The 14,035-nt window shown below is 40.2% G+C and overlaps 1 long non-coding RNA gene across 1 annotated transcript; it reads right to left on the reverse strand.

Moving 5' to 3' along the window:
• Positions 1-6,607: 6,607 nt before the first annotated feature.
• On the reverse strand, positions 6,608-7,818 carry LOC308079863. The gene is made up of 3 exons (XR_013932642.1): positions 7,765-7,818; positions 7,473-7,532; positions 6,608-7,387 (listed from the first exon to the last, which is right to left on the reverse strand). It is a non-coding gene; the product is annotated as an uncharacterized lncRNA (long non-coding RNA).
• Positions 7,819-14,035: the final 6,217 nt, after the last annotated feature.

Here is a 14,035-nt window from a genome sequence, read left to right on the forward strand (position 1 = left end):
GTTTGGCAATATTGTACTTTTTATTAATTTATTTGAAAAAAAAATTTAAAGTTACTTTGTAGAATTAGATGTATTATTACAGATCTTCAAGCTCACTACACCTCGTGATGTGACACATTGTGAGCTTGTAGATCTGCTACTTTTGAAAGATTGTACCAAGTACAATTTTGACTACAGGACTATGGACTATGTTTGTGGGGATGAATTATATGAAGATATTGTGAAGATATTACCGAATGCTTATTGCTGAATAATTGCGGTATATGTAATTTAAACTGTTGCTATTATTTAAGTAAGAACCACAATAACTGCAATATTATCTACAGTTGGGTTTTAGATCGACCTACATCAGAATTTTATGAAAGTGACACTTGTATTAACCACCTTAAATGTGACATCCCTATTTGTAGAGGGACATTTTCAAACATTTTCCTAATATTAAAAAATGTCAAATGTTCAAAAATATTTTGATTAACAAGCTTCGGGATTTGAAGTGTTGTGGGCGTGAAGATTGGCTATTTTTGCCGTACACTTTAGTATTTACAGGGCTTAAGTGGTTAAAGGGAGAATGAAACCTCACATGTGTTTTTCCTGTGATATCTACAGGTTAAGTGGGGCGTAAAGGACCGCAACAACCACTAGACTTTGAAGCAGACGACAGACAAGTGTTTCGCTATCAGAGAGCCCTGCACCGCCCTCCCTCTGAAGGAAACACCAATATCGCAGTACCAAGAAAAGATCTCCTCCTCACCGACCTCCATCAATAGCCCAGTCAAATATGGGGAATTCCTTGGGTATGAAAACATTTATTATTATTATTTGTTGGAATAATATTTGGGTGGGCACAGGCCAGAAATGGATGGGCCCAGGCCTACCCAGGCCCACCCATAGCTAAGCCCCTGTGTTCCACAAATACAAAAGAGGGTCTCAAATGTATATTCAGAAATCAATTAAAACCGTTTTCTTTAATCCAAATACCTTACTAGATGACAGACGTTTCGTATATTCAGCCTTCACTCTGCGGAAGGCTGGATAGCCCAAACGTATTGTGTCATCTTGTGAGCCATATATGGAATAAGACGGTTGGAATTTATTTCAGAGTGCGACCCTCCTGTCTTTTGCATTTGTTGCAACCATAGAGGTATAATATAACTAGAGGGCGGATTGCCCCGCCCCCAGCTATTCATTTCAATGAAAGTGCTCAGTGGCGTTTTGAAGCACCCGGAAGCCTGCCGGAAGTAGAATTATTGAGACGTTTCGAGCAGCCATAGAGTTATGAGCATGCGCACTAGTGTCCTTTTTGCGTCCTACGGCAGCCCGTGTGTCGAGGAATGAATGCGAGATATTAATTAAATACACTCGAGATGCATATTTATATGTAAATGCATATGTATTTATGTAGAATATGTTTACATATTTATATTATATTAAATATATTTATATATATACATATCTCAGTATTTTTTGCTCGTGCATGTATTTCTCCCCTCCTGCAGTTTGGCCACTGGGGTGGCGGCTTCAATGTTTCTCAAGAAGAATGGGCCCTAAGGAAGAGTGGGCACGTCCATGTTAAATTGGCTATATTTCCCCCCAAAATTAACACGTAAATATAAGGAAAATTGTCTTGAGTAATGCAATCGCAAACACACACACGCACGCACGGGCACACACACATGCACGCACACACACACGCACGCACGCACACGCACACGCACACGCACACGTCTAGCAGGCATGAAGCTATTACTTGTTCCACCAGTGTTGTTTTCATCAGTGTTGGGAGTCAACAAACTGCACACCCCAGCTTCAGAGTAGGATCGGTCAGTGCGTACGCAGTGCACCTGGGGCGAAGTGCACTGAATTAATAAACGGCAACGCAACGACTGCACTGAATCAGTGGCGTAGCCAGAACGCTAGCCGAGACTGGGCCTCGGGAGTTGCGGGTGGGCACACATGCACGTGCGCCCGGACTGTGCGCCCGGAAAATTTGCTGTTATTAGCGGTTTTAGACACTTTTTCCGCGGGTTTGTGACGGATTTTGGATACCTATAAATACACTGTTGTCAAAATGGCTGAATATGATATAAAACAAATAATATATATATACATATATATATATTTTTTAAATATATATATATATTTTTTGGGGTGGGCAGAAAAACCAAATGGGTGGGCCCAGGCCTACCTATGCCCACCCGTGGCTACGCCCCTTCACTGAATTTACGTATGACCAGAGAGCACCCAGCGCTCTCAGTGTGTATTTCCAAACACACTGATTTATGCATACTTTGTAGATTAGATCATGATATCAAATGACTTCTTGTGTTTACAGAGTCTGCAGTCAATCGAGGGAGCACAAACAGAAAGGAATATTTAAAACGTGAGTACATGGTGATCAGTAAACTACTTTTTACACAAACCCTTCATACAGTGACATTATTTGGATACAAGTAGACCAGTGGTGGGGTTTGGGACCCCCAGGGGTCCTTGAAGGGGTTCCAGGGGGGCCCCAGCAAAATTAGTCAATATAATATAGCAGATCTGCAAGCTCACAATATGGGCCAAATGCTTATTGAATTAGATACCAGTAGACCAGTGGTGGGGGACGTCATGTGACATATTAATGTCATGTCCAGGGGATCCCTCCTCCTCCTCTCCTCTCCTTTTATTTGGCATTTGGACGATTTTTGGCATTTCTTAATACGTGAACATTCATGGAAAATATCTACAAGCTCACAACGCATCATGTTATGACGCGTTGTGAGCTTGTAGATCTTTTATTTTCGACAAAGATATTTGGAGCGTAGAGGGAAAAACTGTAGTATAGATGATCATATTTGAACTGGGGACCCCATAAAATGATCATATTTGAACTGGGGACCCCCCACCCTGACAAGAACTTAGAATCTTAGGAGTTGAGGCATTACATTTAGTTTGACTCGGTTCCACAGATAAATATTGTGAATATAGCTGATCTACAAGTCACAGCGCCTCACAATGATCGTCTATTTTCACAATTTTAGGTGTTAAAAAGGTATTAAAATGTCTTCAATTGTCACTTCACTGTCATCTGGGAACCCCCCCAAAGTCATGTGGGGACCCCCCTGTTAATTAATAATAAATAATAACTACATTGGATCAGTTTCTTTTTCCTGTAAAGTAACAGTTTGGACTTAACAAGGTTTCTACCTGACAGACTATATGTTGGAACAAGTACTCAGATTGTTTACATAGGTAAAAGTATTAATACCACAATGTAGAAATACTCTGTTAAGGTAAAAGTCCTGTATTCAACAATTTACTTGAGTAAAAGTAAAACTATTGGCATCAGAATACACAAACATAGCTTGTTTTACTACTTTCTACTTCTACTCCACTACATCTCAGAGGCAGATATTATACTTTTTACTTCACTATAATTATTAATTTAGTTACTTTACATTTAGATTATTGTTACAAAACATGTATTAACCACTTCAACCCTATTTCATACTTCAGCCTTCAGCTATTCCAAAATAGCTGATCTACAAGCTCACAATGCATCACATTGTGAGCTTGTAGATCTGCTTTTTTCAAAATATGTTGACACATTTTGAAAACTTCTGGAAAAATAGAAGTTGTGAAATGAGTACTTTTACTTTTAGTACTTTAAGTACATGTTGATGGAATAACTTTTTTACTTTCACTCAAAGAAAAAGACTGTAATTGTTAAGATTTTTTTGGGCTATTCAAAAATAGCAGATATACAAGCTCATAGCACGGCACCGAGTGCCGCGCCATGAGCTTGTATATCTGCTATTATTTTTTTATCGTGAAGATTTGTGCAAATCTTTGAATATATATCTTAAAAGCGAACATTTGTAACTCAAATCTTTGCTTCTGGGGATTCTACAAATGTCTCCTAAATCCTAACAGTTTTCTGAATAACTTATGTTGCTATAATATCAATGGTTCTCAAACTTTTTCATATCCCCAAAATTATATATATTTGGCCGTGGACCCCCCATCCCAAAATATTTTGTTCCAGGGACCCCCATGAAGCAAAGATTTGAGTTACAAATGTTCCCTTTAAAAACATATATATTTTCAAATATTTGCACAAAATGTTGAAGATTTTTCAAAAATAGCAGGTCTACAAGCTCGTAGCGCGGCACTCTACGAGCTTGTCTATCTGCAATTTTTGAATAGCCAAAGACATCTAAAATGACACAGATGCGTTCCAGGCTTTAATGGGTTAAAAGATTAAAAAGGGTGGGGGGGAGATCATGGTAGGTTTTTCTCTCTGTTTGTTGTGAGGATTTTCCAGTTGCAATGATAAAATGCCTGTTCTGTTATAGTCTGTTTCAGTTAAAGGCATTTTGTTTCCCTCATTATATTCCCCTGCCTAAATGCACACACACACACACACACACACACACACACACACACACACAGGCTAAATGACCTCACTCACTGTGTCTAAGCCGTTTCCATTGCCTACGTTGCATTAGCTAGCATGCTAGCTGATAGAAGGCTCTCTGTGTGTGTGCGTGTGTGCGCGCGCGCGTGTGTGTGTGTGTGTGTGTCACTCTGCAGTGAATGATGTGTTTAATGTTTATTGTGTTTTCTCATCAGATTACTCTCATCTCACACTGAACACAAACACAGCAAACAACTACCTCTCTCTGTCTGAGATCAAGAGGGAGGTGACACGGGGGGTGACAGGGGAGGATCAGCATCATCCTGATCATTCTGACAGGTTTGAGGTCTATTATCAGGTTCTGTGTACAGAGGGTCTGACTGGACCCTGTTACTGGGAGGTAGAGTGTAATGGAAATGTTAATATAGCAGTGACTTACGGAGGAATCAGTAGGATAGGATATGGTCTTGACTGTCTGCTTGGATGGAATGATAAGTCCTGGAGTCTGGACTGTGGTGATAACAGTTACAGTGTCATACACAATGATAAGCAGACTGTCCTCCCTGTCCGTCCCTCTGGCTCCAACAGAGTAGCAGTGCATCTGGACTGTCCTTTAAGGACTCTGTCCTTTTATGAGGTCTGCTCAGACTCACTGACTCACCTGTACACCTTCACCTTCCACGACACATTCTCTGAACCGCTCTATGCTGGATTCAGGTTATCCTCCTCCTCCTCAGTACGTCTGTGTGAGCCTTATTTTTAACTCTATGGTGTGAGCATAGATAGAGTCTCTATGTGAGGAGGACATCAGGTCGCTATGGTTACTCGACATGTTAGTGACTCTAGGGTTGATATGTTTAACTCTTTCCTCTCCTACTGCTGTGAGCATGTTGTTGGTTGACTACTTTACTCTCATGAAGTGGTGGGAAAAGTACTACATTTGTTTACCTAAGTAAAAGTATCAATACTGCAGTGGTGGAAATAATACTCCAATTCTTTACTTAAGTAAAAGTATCAATACTGCAGTATAGAAATACTCTGTTACAAGTAAAAGTCCAGAATCCAAAATTTAAAAGTAAAAGTAAAAGTACAAAAGTATTGGCATCAAAATCTACTTAAAGTACCAAAAGTAAAAGTACTGTAATGTTTGAAAATAGCAGATCTACAAGCTCGCAACGTGGCGCGTATTGAAAAATGTAAATACTCCACTAAAGTAAAAATTCCTAAAATTGGTACTTGAGTACAGTACTTGAGTAAATGTAATTAGTTACTTTCCACCACTGCTCTCATGTTGAACTTTGTAAATCACTCTGATCAAACATCTACTAAATGTCTGCATTCATTAATGACATTTAAATCATTCATTGTTCATCTATTGATTCATTAGATCATTATGTTATTGTTGTTTTTATTTGCATATTCATTCCATATTATTCTCATATGTCACATGTTATTGTATGATCATCTCTAGATGTTTAATTGTTTAATAAATGGATTCTTAAAAGTCTGATATTGTTCTTGTGTATTAATATTCATAGTGTTGTCATGACAACATGGCCTCAACTCATTGGTCATGGTTATTTCATGATTACATATAGAGCAATCCATTACTGTTTGATTACAAATATAATGTAATCAATACTATTTGATTACAAATATAGAGTAATCCAATACTATTTGATTACACATATTTACTACAATAAATATCCAACGTGAGCTTGTAGATCTGCTACTTTCAAACAGCATTATGACGCATTATATTATAGGTTTAATAATAATAGACCCTGGTTGCTTATTTCTCTCGCAACAATCTGGCAACAACGCCAGAACCGGAAGGACGGACGTAAAGACGTAGTACTTGAGTAAATGTACTTAGTTACTTTACACCACTGTTAACTCATACATATAATATGTGTCATTACCAGTGGTGTAAAGCAACTAAGTACATTTACTCAAATACTGTAGGCCTACTTAAGTACAATTCTGAGGTACTTTTACTTTACTGGAGTATTTCTAATTGTCTATACTTTTACTTCTACTCCACTACATCTCAGAGGAAAATATTGTACTTTTACTCCATTACAATTATTTGAACATTTTAGTTACTTTGCAGATATAAATTATTGCATTATAAAACATATGTAGTAACTGAGTAGTACTACTGTAATATGCCTGACTACGCCACCTCCCGCTTGTGGAGGGGGCAGGAGGAACCCCTAAACCTTACACTGTTCAACTTCCCTTAAACAGGAACAATTACTTCACTAGAGGCAGTTTGTGGAAAAATATAACAACTTTATTACCATGAAATTATAAAACACATCACTGTTGTCTATTACAAACTAGCACGACAATTAAGGTCCTTAAGGCAGGGTATTTAGTATTACAATGGCAATCTAACAGTTACCTCTCGCAGTCTAAGGAAGGGCGGGTCGGCCCGTGCACACAGTGAATACCAAAATAACTAGGGGAAAAGAAAAGGGGACAAGCCTGGCCTCAAAGAAATCATGCAATATAAATAAAAAATTCAAGTACAAAACATGCAGTGCCAGGTTATATCAATACACACCAATAAAAACCAAAGGGGTCCCCAGTGCAGTCCCAAGCTGAGAGGAAAGCCGTGTGCAGCAGGGCGGACCCGGCCTTGAACAGGGTTACACGAATTAAACTGTAACAGAACAGAGGAGAGAAACAGTTAAAATATGCCAATATGGATAAATGTTAAAACCTATGCCTACAGTGTACCTTGGCTAGATGGCTCAAATAAACAAAACAAAAAGAGTAAATTAACAGTGGAAAACAGTGGCCGGTGTGGTCCCTTTAAGGAAACAAACAAAACGCATTAGTTGCCAGCCCTAGTATCACACTAAATAAAACACTATATTCAAATCATTAAAAGAACAAACAGCTTAAAACCTACTTTGTGTTGCAGTAACTGTGCACACAATGCAAGGCCAAGGCGAGGGGGCAACCTCAACACCAGAGCTGCTGTATAAAAGAAGACAGTGATGTTACAAACTAAAATACATTAAAATACACAAAGAGGCAATGCATAAAATGTATACTGCTTTACCCGTGTCTCCAGGTAGGGCAGACAGAACAGACACCACAGGAGGTCACTTCATTTGTAAAACTGAAATAATAAATAAATGCATTAAAATAAGATAATAAAACACAATGATGTTGGCTAAATTAAAATGCTAAAGAGCATGGGAAGCCTCCATGTGCTCAACAGAAAATAGGCAACCAAACAAACAAAAGCCAGCAGTAACGTGCTCAAACAATAAGCTAACATTAGCACTAGCTGCAACAAACAAAAGGGTCGCACAAAGTAGCAGATCTACAAGGTTCAGTTTTTGGCCTACCATGTGTTCTCCTTCTCCCTGCATGAACCATGCAGCCTACAGCAGAGACAAATGATAGATATATATAAAGGCTAGATGGCTCAAGGGGGCGTCGCGAGCGTAGCTCAACCGCGGCCATCTTGGGACGGTCATTCATAACATTATGTCTATGGTGCATATACTTTGAAATAACCATAGCGTGCTCAATTTTCATCCGATTTTCAAACGGTTTGGTGTGTTGTAAACACCAAATATGTAGTTATGATACTGCATACTTATAATTATAATCATGTTTTTTTTTTTTTTATAAAATTAAGTACAACACACCAAACCGTTTGAAAATCGGATAAATTGAGCACGCTATGGTTATTTCAAAGTACATGCACCATAGACTTAGGGCTCTATTCAGGGTGAAATTTGAACAAACCACTAATTACGGATTTCGGACTAGGCAAGAGGCGTTTCCCCGCAAAATTCGGTATTCTGTGGCACCCCTCTCACCCGCCAAACACCTGAGCTACCCCTTACATTATGCATAGGTGTGGTTTGGGCGTTACAATGATAAAACCAATCACCGTGCCAGAAGCCATTGCCTTTAAGAGAAGACTGCGCTAGCCGTCATCCCCGATCCAATATATGCTCTAGCCTATCTCCCTGTCTGCAGTCTCTGTACTGTTGCCTGGTCTGATTATTATAAGCCGCATTGGGCTTGTTTTCCTTCTTTTCTTTTTCTTTTTTCTTTTTTTTTTTTTTTTTATCCAAATAAATTCTTATATTTATTTGTAGCCTATTGTGTTCACAATAAGCTTGTCATATTAGTCAGATCCGGAATAGTATATGAAAGCCATTTAAAATATTTATACTATTGGTACACACCGGCTGCTCCCAAATAATTAATTACATCATGTTGCGACAACGCTCCTACGTGGTACACAGAAAAACAGTAGCACATGGGTATAATAAATTGGACAGTTTTAGGAAAGGTCTATAGCCTATGTACTCACGTTGGCTGTATTGTTCTATTTCCACCATTCTAATGGATTCCAGGGGTGTGTAAACATCTCTGTAGTAGCTCCATAGTTTCCTCTGAAGTGACGCAGTTAAAGTTAACTTACATCCATATTGTCCCCGTTATCTTTCATCACCTTTGTTCAGTAATCCCGAACAGAGCTAAACTTTAAGTTTACATCAATCAAAGCCTCTCAAACCCAGACACATTGCTGCGATGCGTATGTGCGTCGCCTACCTACCCAAAATAACAGACATACAAGCTATCAACGGCGCTGCGTCATGTCTGTCGACAGCTTACAGATCTGTTATTTTGGACAGCATGCAATGAGGCGCGCGCGCCACGGAGAAGCCAAACCAAAAACATTACATTACGTGGTCAGGTCAACAACATACTAGACATGTAACTTGCTTGGAGCTTTTAATGCAGTGGTTCTCAACCTGTGGGACGAGACTACAATGGAGCACCCAACGCCTGGCGAGCTTGTAGATCTGCTATTTTCACAATATGTATCTGTGGAACCGAGTCAAACAAAATGGGGGGGTCCCCAGTTCAAATATGGTTATTTTGGGGGGTCATGAACGTAGCGTTTACGCGGGGAATATAATAATAATATAGGCTAATATATATAATATAGGCTATAATATAATATTCACCCGCAGCATGGGTTTAACGAGACAGCAGCCAAAATGAAAATCACACTAGATGATCCTATCATCTTATAAAAAATGTAAGTGCTTAAGATTTTAGCCCAAACCCAACGGGACCCGACCCGGCCCGTCGGCACCGGCTGAGCCGGGTCTACGTTTTTTTTACATCCAAATAAATTCACATATTAATTAATTTGTAGCGTAGGCTATTGTGTTCACAATAAGCAACTTGTCATATTAGTCAGATCCCCAAGAGTATATGAAAGCCATTTAAAATAGTTATATATTCTTACACAGCTGATGCCAAATAATTAATCAACAGGGCAGCGCAACTCAAAAGTAGGTCAAATCAAGTCATGACGCAGCAGCAGATCGAGCACCCTTTAAAGTTTAAACCATAACATGACATCTTCAGACTATTGAGCTTTCTTCATGTCTTTTTCACCTCAAAGTAAATGTTGGATTATTTCTTCAAATGAGAGCAGCGGGCAGTAGCCTAGAAGGTAACATTGGATGTGATTTCTCCATCACAAAAATGATTACGGTTATTCTATGAAACATATATTTCATAGAATAACCATAATCATTTTTAAAATGGTTATGGGGCAGTGTATATATTTATATAGCCCTATTTGCTCCAAGCTGTTTTTTAAATAAAATATAGACTGCTGGAAGAATTAACGAATTACCAAGATTTAATGAGAAATAAGGCTTCTTTAGAAAAATGACTGACGGGCTGGGCTGGGCCTAATTTGTCAATTATTAGTCGAGCCGGGCTGAAATATTTAGGGGATATGAAAGCTCTAGTTAGTAGTTTGAAGTGCTCATGTGGCTTTGCTTCTTTTTGTTTTCATAGACCTGCGGTTGCTTATTTCTCGCCAAGGCTGGCAACACGGCTCATGGTCCAACGCACAAAGCCATTGTAGTGTCTGTTTGCACTTGGGGGGTGATTTTAGAAACCGGCGGGTGGTATTAGATTCCACTATCCCCCCCCCGAAACCCGTACCCATGTGTGTCTGTAGAATTGCAATGTGGGGGATATAGCAACAACACGCCCACGGGCACACCTCCACGCGCAAATAACGGCGTCGGCATAATGGTGACGGTAGCAGGTGCTAGAATAACCTATTGGGGCGGCGCAGCTCCATTATCAGTATTTAACAGGTTAAGGGTAGCGTTGCGGCTGGGAAAACTGGCACAGAATAGAGCCGATAATGTTATGAATGACCGTCGCAAGATGGCCGCCATGTGGCAACGTCGTACTCCATTGGCCAGCAGCGCGGGTGAGTCATCTAGCCTTTATATACATAGATATAGAAACCTAGATACCTCATTGGCCTCTGCAGTTCGTTGGAGCGACCCGTTTGGTATGGTGGCCGCCATATTTCCGGGGGGAACGGGCACTGGCCAATCACAGTGTGTTGACTACTGGCCAACCACAGCGCGTCTTTCCCAGGACTTGTCAGAATCTAGTTGTCCCGCCCCCACCTGCCTCTGATTGGCCTACTGAACGCCCCCTTCTGTGACGCACAAGGAAATTTCCAGCTGCCCCCCGGAAGCATAGAGGAAGCGGAAGTGCGTCCGAGATGCCGACGCTTCAGAGCCAGAGGAGGCGTCTACCTTTATATGTCTATGTTTATATATATCTATGAGACAAATGGCTCTCTACTGGGAGGAGCTAAGCTTTTATACTTCCTGGTCATGTGACTAAGTCAGGTGCAGTGGGTGCACCATTCACCTGGGTTCCCACACATACATTAACCACTTTAGTCCTATTTTATACCTAGGCTATTTGTAAATAGCCGATCTATAAGCTACACTATTGACTCATTTTGTCCACACAAGGGCAACAATCTTTAACTTTGTAAATCACTCTGGATTCAAACATCTACTAAATGTCTGCATTCATTCATTAATGACATTCAAATCATTCATTGTTCATCTATTGATTCATTATTAGATCATTATTTCCTCAGTCATTCTGTTATTTGCATATTCATTCCATATTATTCTCATGTTTTAAGGCAACATTTTTTAACTCAAATCTTTGAATATATATTGTTTTAAAGCGAACATTTTTAACTCAAATCTTTGCTTCTGGGGGGTCTCTGCAAGTAAATATTTTGAGATGGGGGTCCGCGGTCAAATACATATCATTTTGAGGGTCTTTGACATTAAAAAGTTTGAGCACCACTGATATAGAAACATACGTTTTTTCAGAATACTGTTGGGATTTAGAAGACATTTGTAGAATCGGCTTCAGGTCTTAAAGGGTTAAGGCCAGTCATACCTTTTCCCTTCCACTTTGGCAGATGTTAGTTGTCACCCAGTGCCAATTGTTTATGTAATCCTGGGCTCTACCTTCCCTCTGCCAACCTAGGGAGGCCAGGGCCGAGCTCATGCCTCCTTCAATGCATGAGAGCCAACTGACCTTCTTGTCACCTGACAGGGGAGAGTTTCCCTGGTTGGACGTAGCGCGTGGAAGGAACACGTTATTGCAGTTCCTTTCCGCTCCATCAGGCGCCCCGGCTGGCCAGGGGGAGGCAGTATAGTGACCAGGATTACTGCATGTTTTTGTGAGGGTACCTACCCTAGGGAACACGGGGAGAACATGCAAACTCCACACAGAGAGGCCCTTTCGCCAAAGATCTGCTATTTTTGAAAAATCATGAACATTTGAATATTTTAAAGCGAACATTTGTTATATACCTTTTCCCTTCCACTTTGGCAGATGTTAGTTGTCGGTGATAAGCCATGACGCACTGTTTCTAAATTCCTGTGTTCCTGTGTTTGATGACAGCCTGACAGGTACAACAAAGGAACAATTAAGGAACATTGCGAACTGGTAGATGTGCCAATTTCACTATTTGCGAACATATCTGACAGTTTCGGACAAATTCTGAAAATGTACTTCGTAATTTGTCATTTTGAATACTTGAGTATTTATTTGAGTACAGTATATACTGCACTTTGCCCACCACTGTCTGAGGGTGGCTCTAGTCTACTAGAGGAAAGGCCATATGGTTACCAAAACCGGCTGAGTTCCCCATTCAGGGAGAAGGAAGGTTCACAGCAAATGCCATGGCATTAGCAATAGCAATATATATTTTTATATATATATGCGTGGGTTGTATCCCTGTCACCATGCACTGTTTTTAATGTATTTCTATCATGAAATATCCATCTAATAAAGGCTTTTTTAACTTTTTCACCAGAAGAGTGCCTTGATTTTTCCTTTGTTGTACCGTTGAGTCCCCAAGCAAAGAGCACCTTCATTACAGTGTTGTGGGGACTTCCGAGCACTCCAGAGACTTTTTCTTTTAGTTTGTTGTTAGGGACCAACATTTTGTGTGCAATAAATACAACAGTGGTTCTCAATGTGTGGCCCGGTGACCCGCAGGGGTGCTTGAGGGGGGTCCAGGGGGCCCCCAGCAAAATGAGTTAATATAGCATCAACATCAGCTTAACCACTTTAAACCTTAAGTACATCCTCACCATCTTGAAAGAAGTGCAGATTTTGAACCACACAAATCTTGTATGGGGGTCCCTGGCACAACATCTTTTCTGATGGGGGTCCACGGTCAAAAACATATTCAGTTGGGGGTCCTTGCACAGTTTGAGAATGGCTGTAATAGAGCTATAGTGTTTTTTAAACACTACACATGTTTTAATGTAAACATTTCAAAAATGAAAACAGAAAATGTTTTCAAACATGTTTAAAAATAATTTCAGAATAATAGTAAAAAAAAAAGTCCATACATTTAAGCGGATCTACAAGCTCACAACGCAGCACATGTAGCGACACGTTGTGATCTTGTAGATCTGCTATTTTCACTATTTCTAAAATAGGACTTGAGTGACTATAATGTATTTTGGCTAATAAGGTTGGGGACCACTGTACTGTAAGAAACAATAATAAAAATGTCTCAAAGTAAAAGAGTCATAAGTCCTCATAGAAATGATGACGCACGACACACGTGTATGAGTCAGGAGATTTGTGATGCTATGATACAGTGACCTGTATCTTGCGTCATGACCCACATTTTACCAGTGGTGGAAGTATTCACATATTTTGCTTAAGTAAAAGTAGAATAACCACAATATAAAAATACTCTGTTACAAGTAAAAGGCCTGTGTTCAAAATGTTACTTGAGTAAAAGTACAAAAGTATTGGATTCAATACAGGCAGGCAGGCAGGCAGGCAGGCAGGCAGGCACACGCGCACACACACACACACACACACACACACACACACACACACACACACACACACACACACACACACACACACACACACACACACACACACACACACACACACACACACACACACAACCTACCCTGGAAAGGATAGAAAAGTTCGCAGTGCTAAAGTCATTATTCAAGGTGGAGAATACATACGCCCTGTTTCCAGATGAATCCCACTCCCTGAAATCACTGAAGAAACCAAATGAACGTATTTGCTGCACACATCCGGGGCGGCTGTCAGAAACTGCAAGCGTCATTCCCCCTCCGCTCCACAAGGAGGCGCCACAACGGGGTTCAGTGGTACCTGTGGTGGTGACCTCACTTCCTCCCACTATAAAAGCAGGACTGGATTCCCATTCGCCCCTTGTCCTTTGTCTCCAAACAC

This window comes from Gymnoscopelus braueri, assembly GCF_963280865.1.
Source record: "Gymnoscopelus braueri genome assembly, chromosome: 23".
NCBI lineage: Eukaryota > Metazoa > Chordata > Actinopteri > Myctophiformes > Myctophidae > Gymnoscopelus > Gymnoscopelus braueri.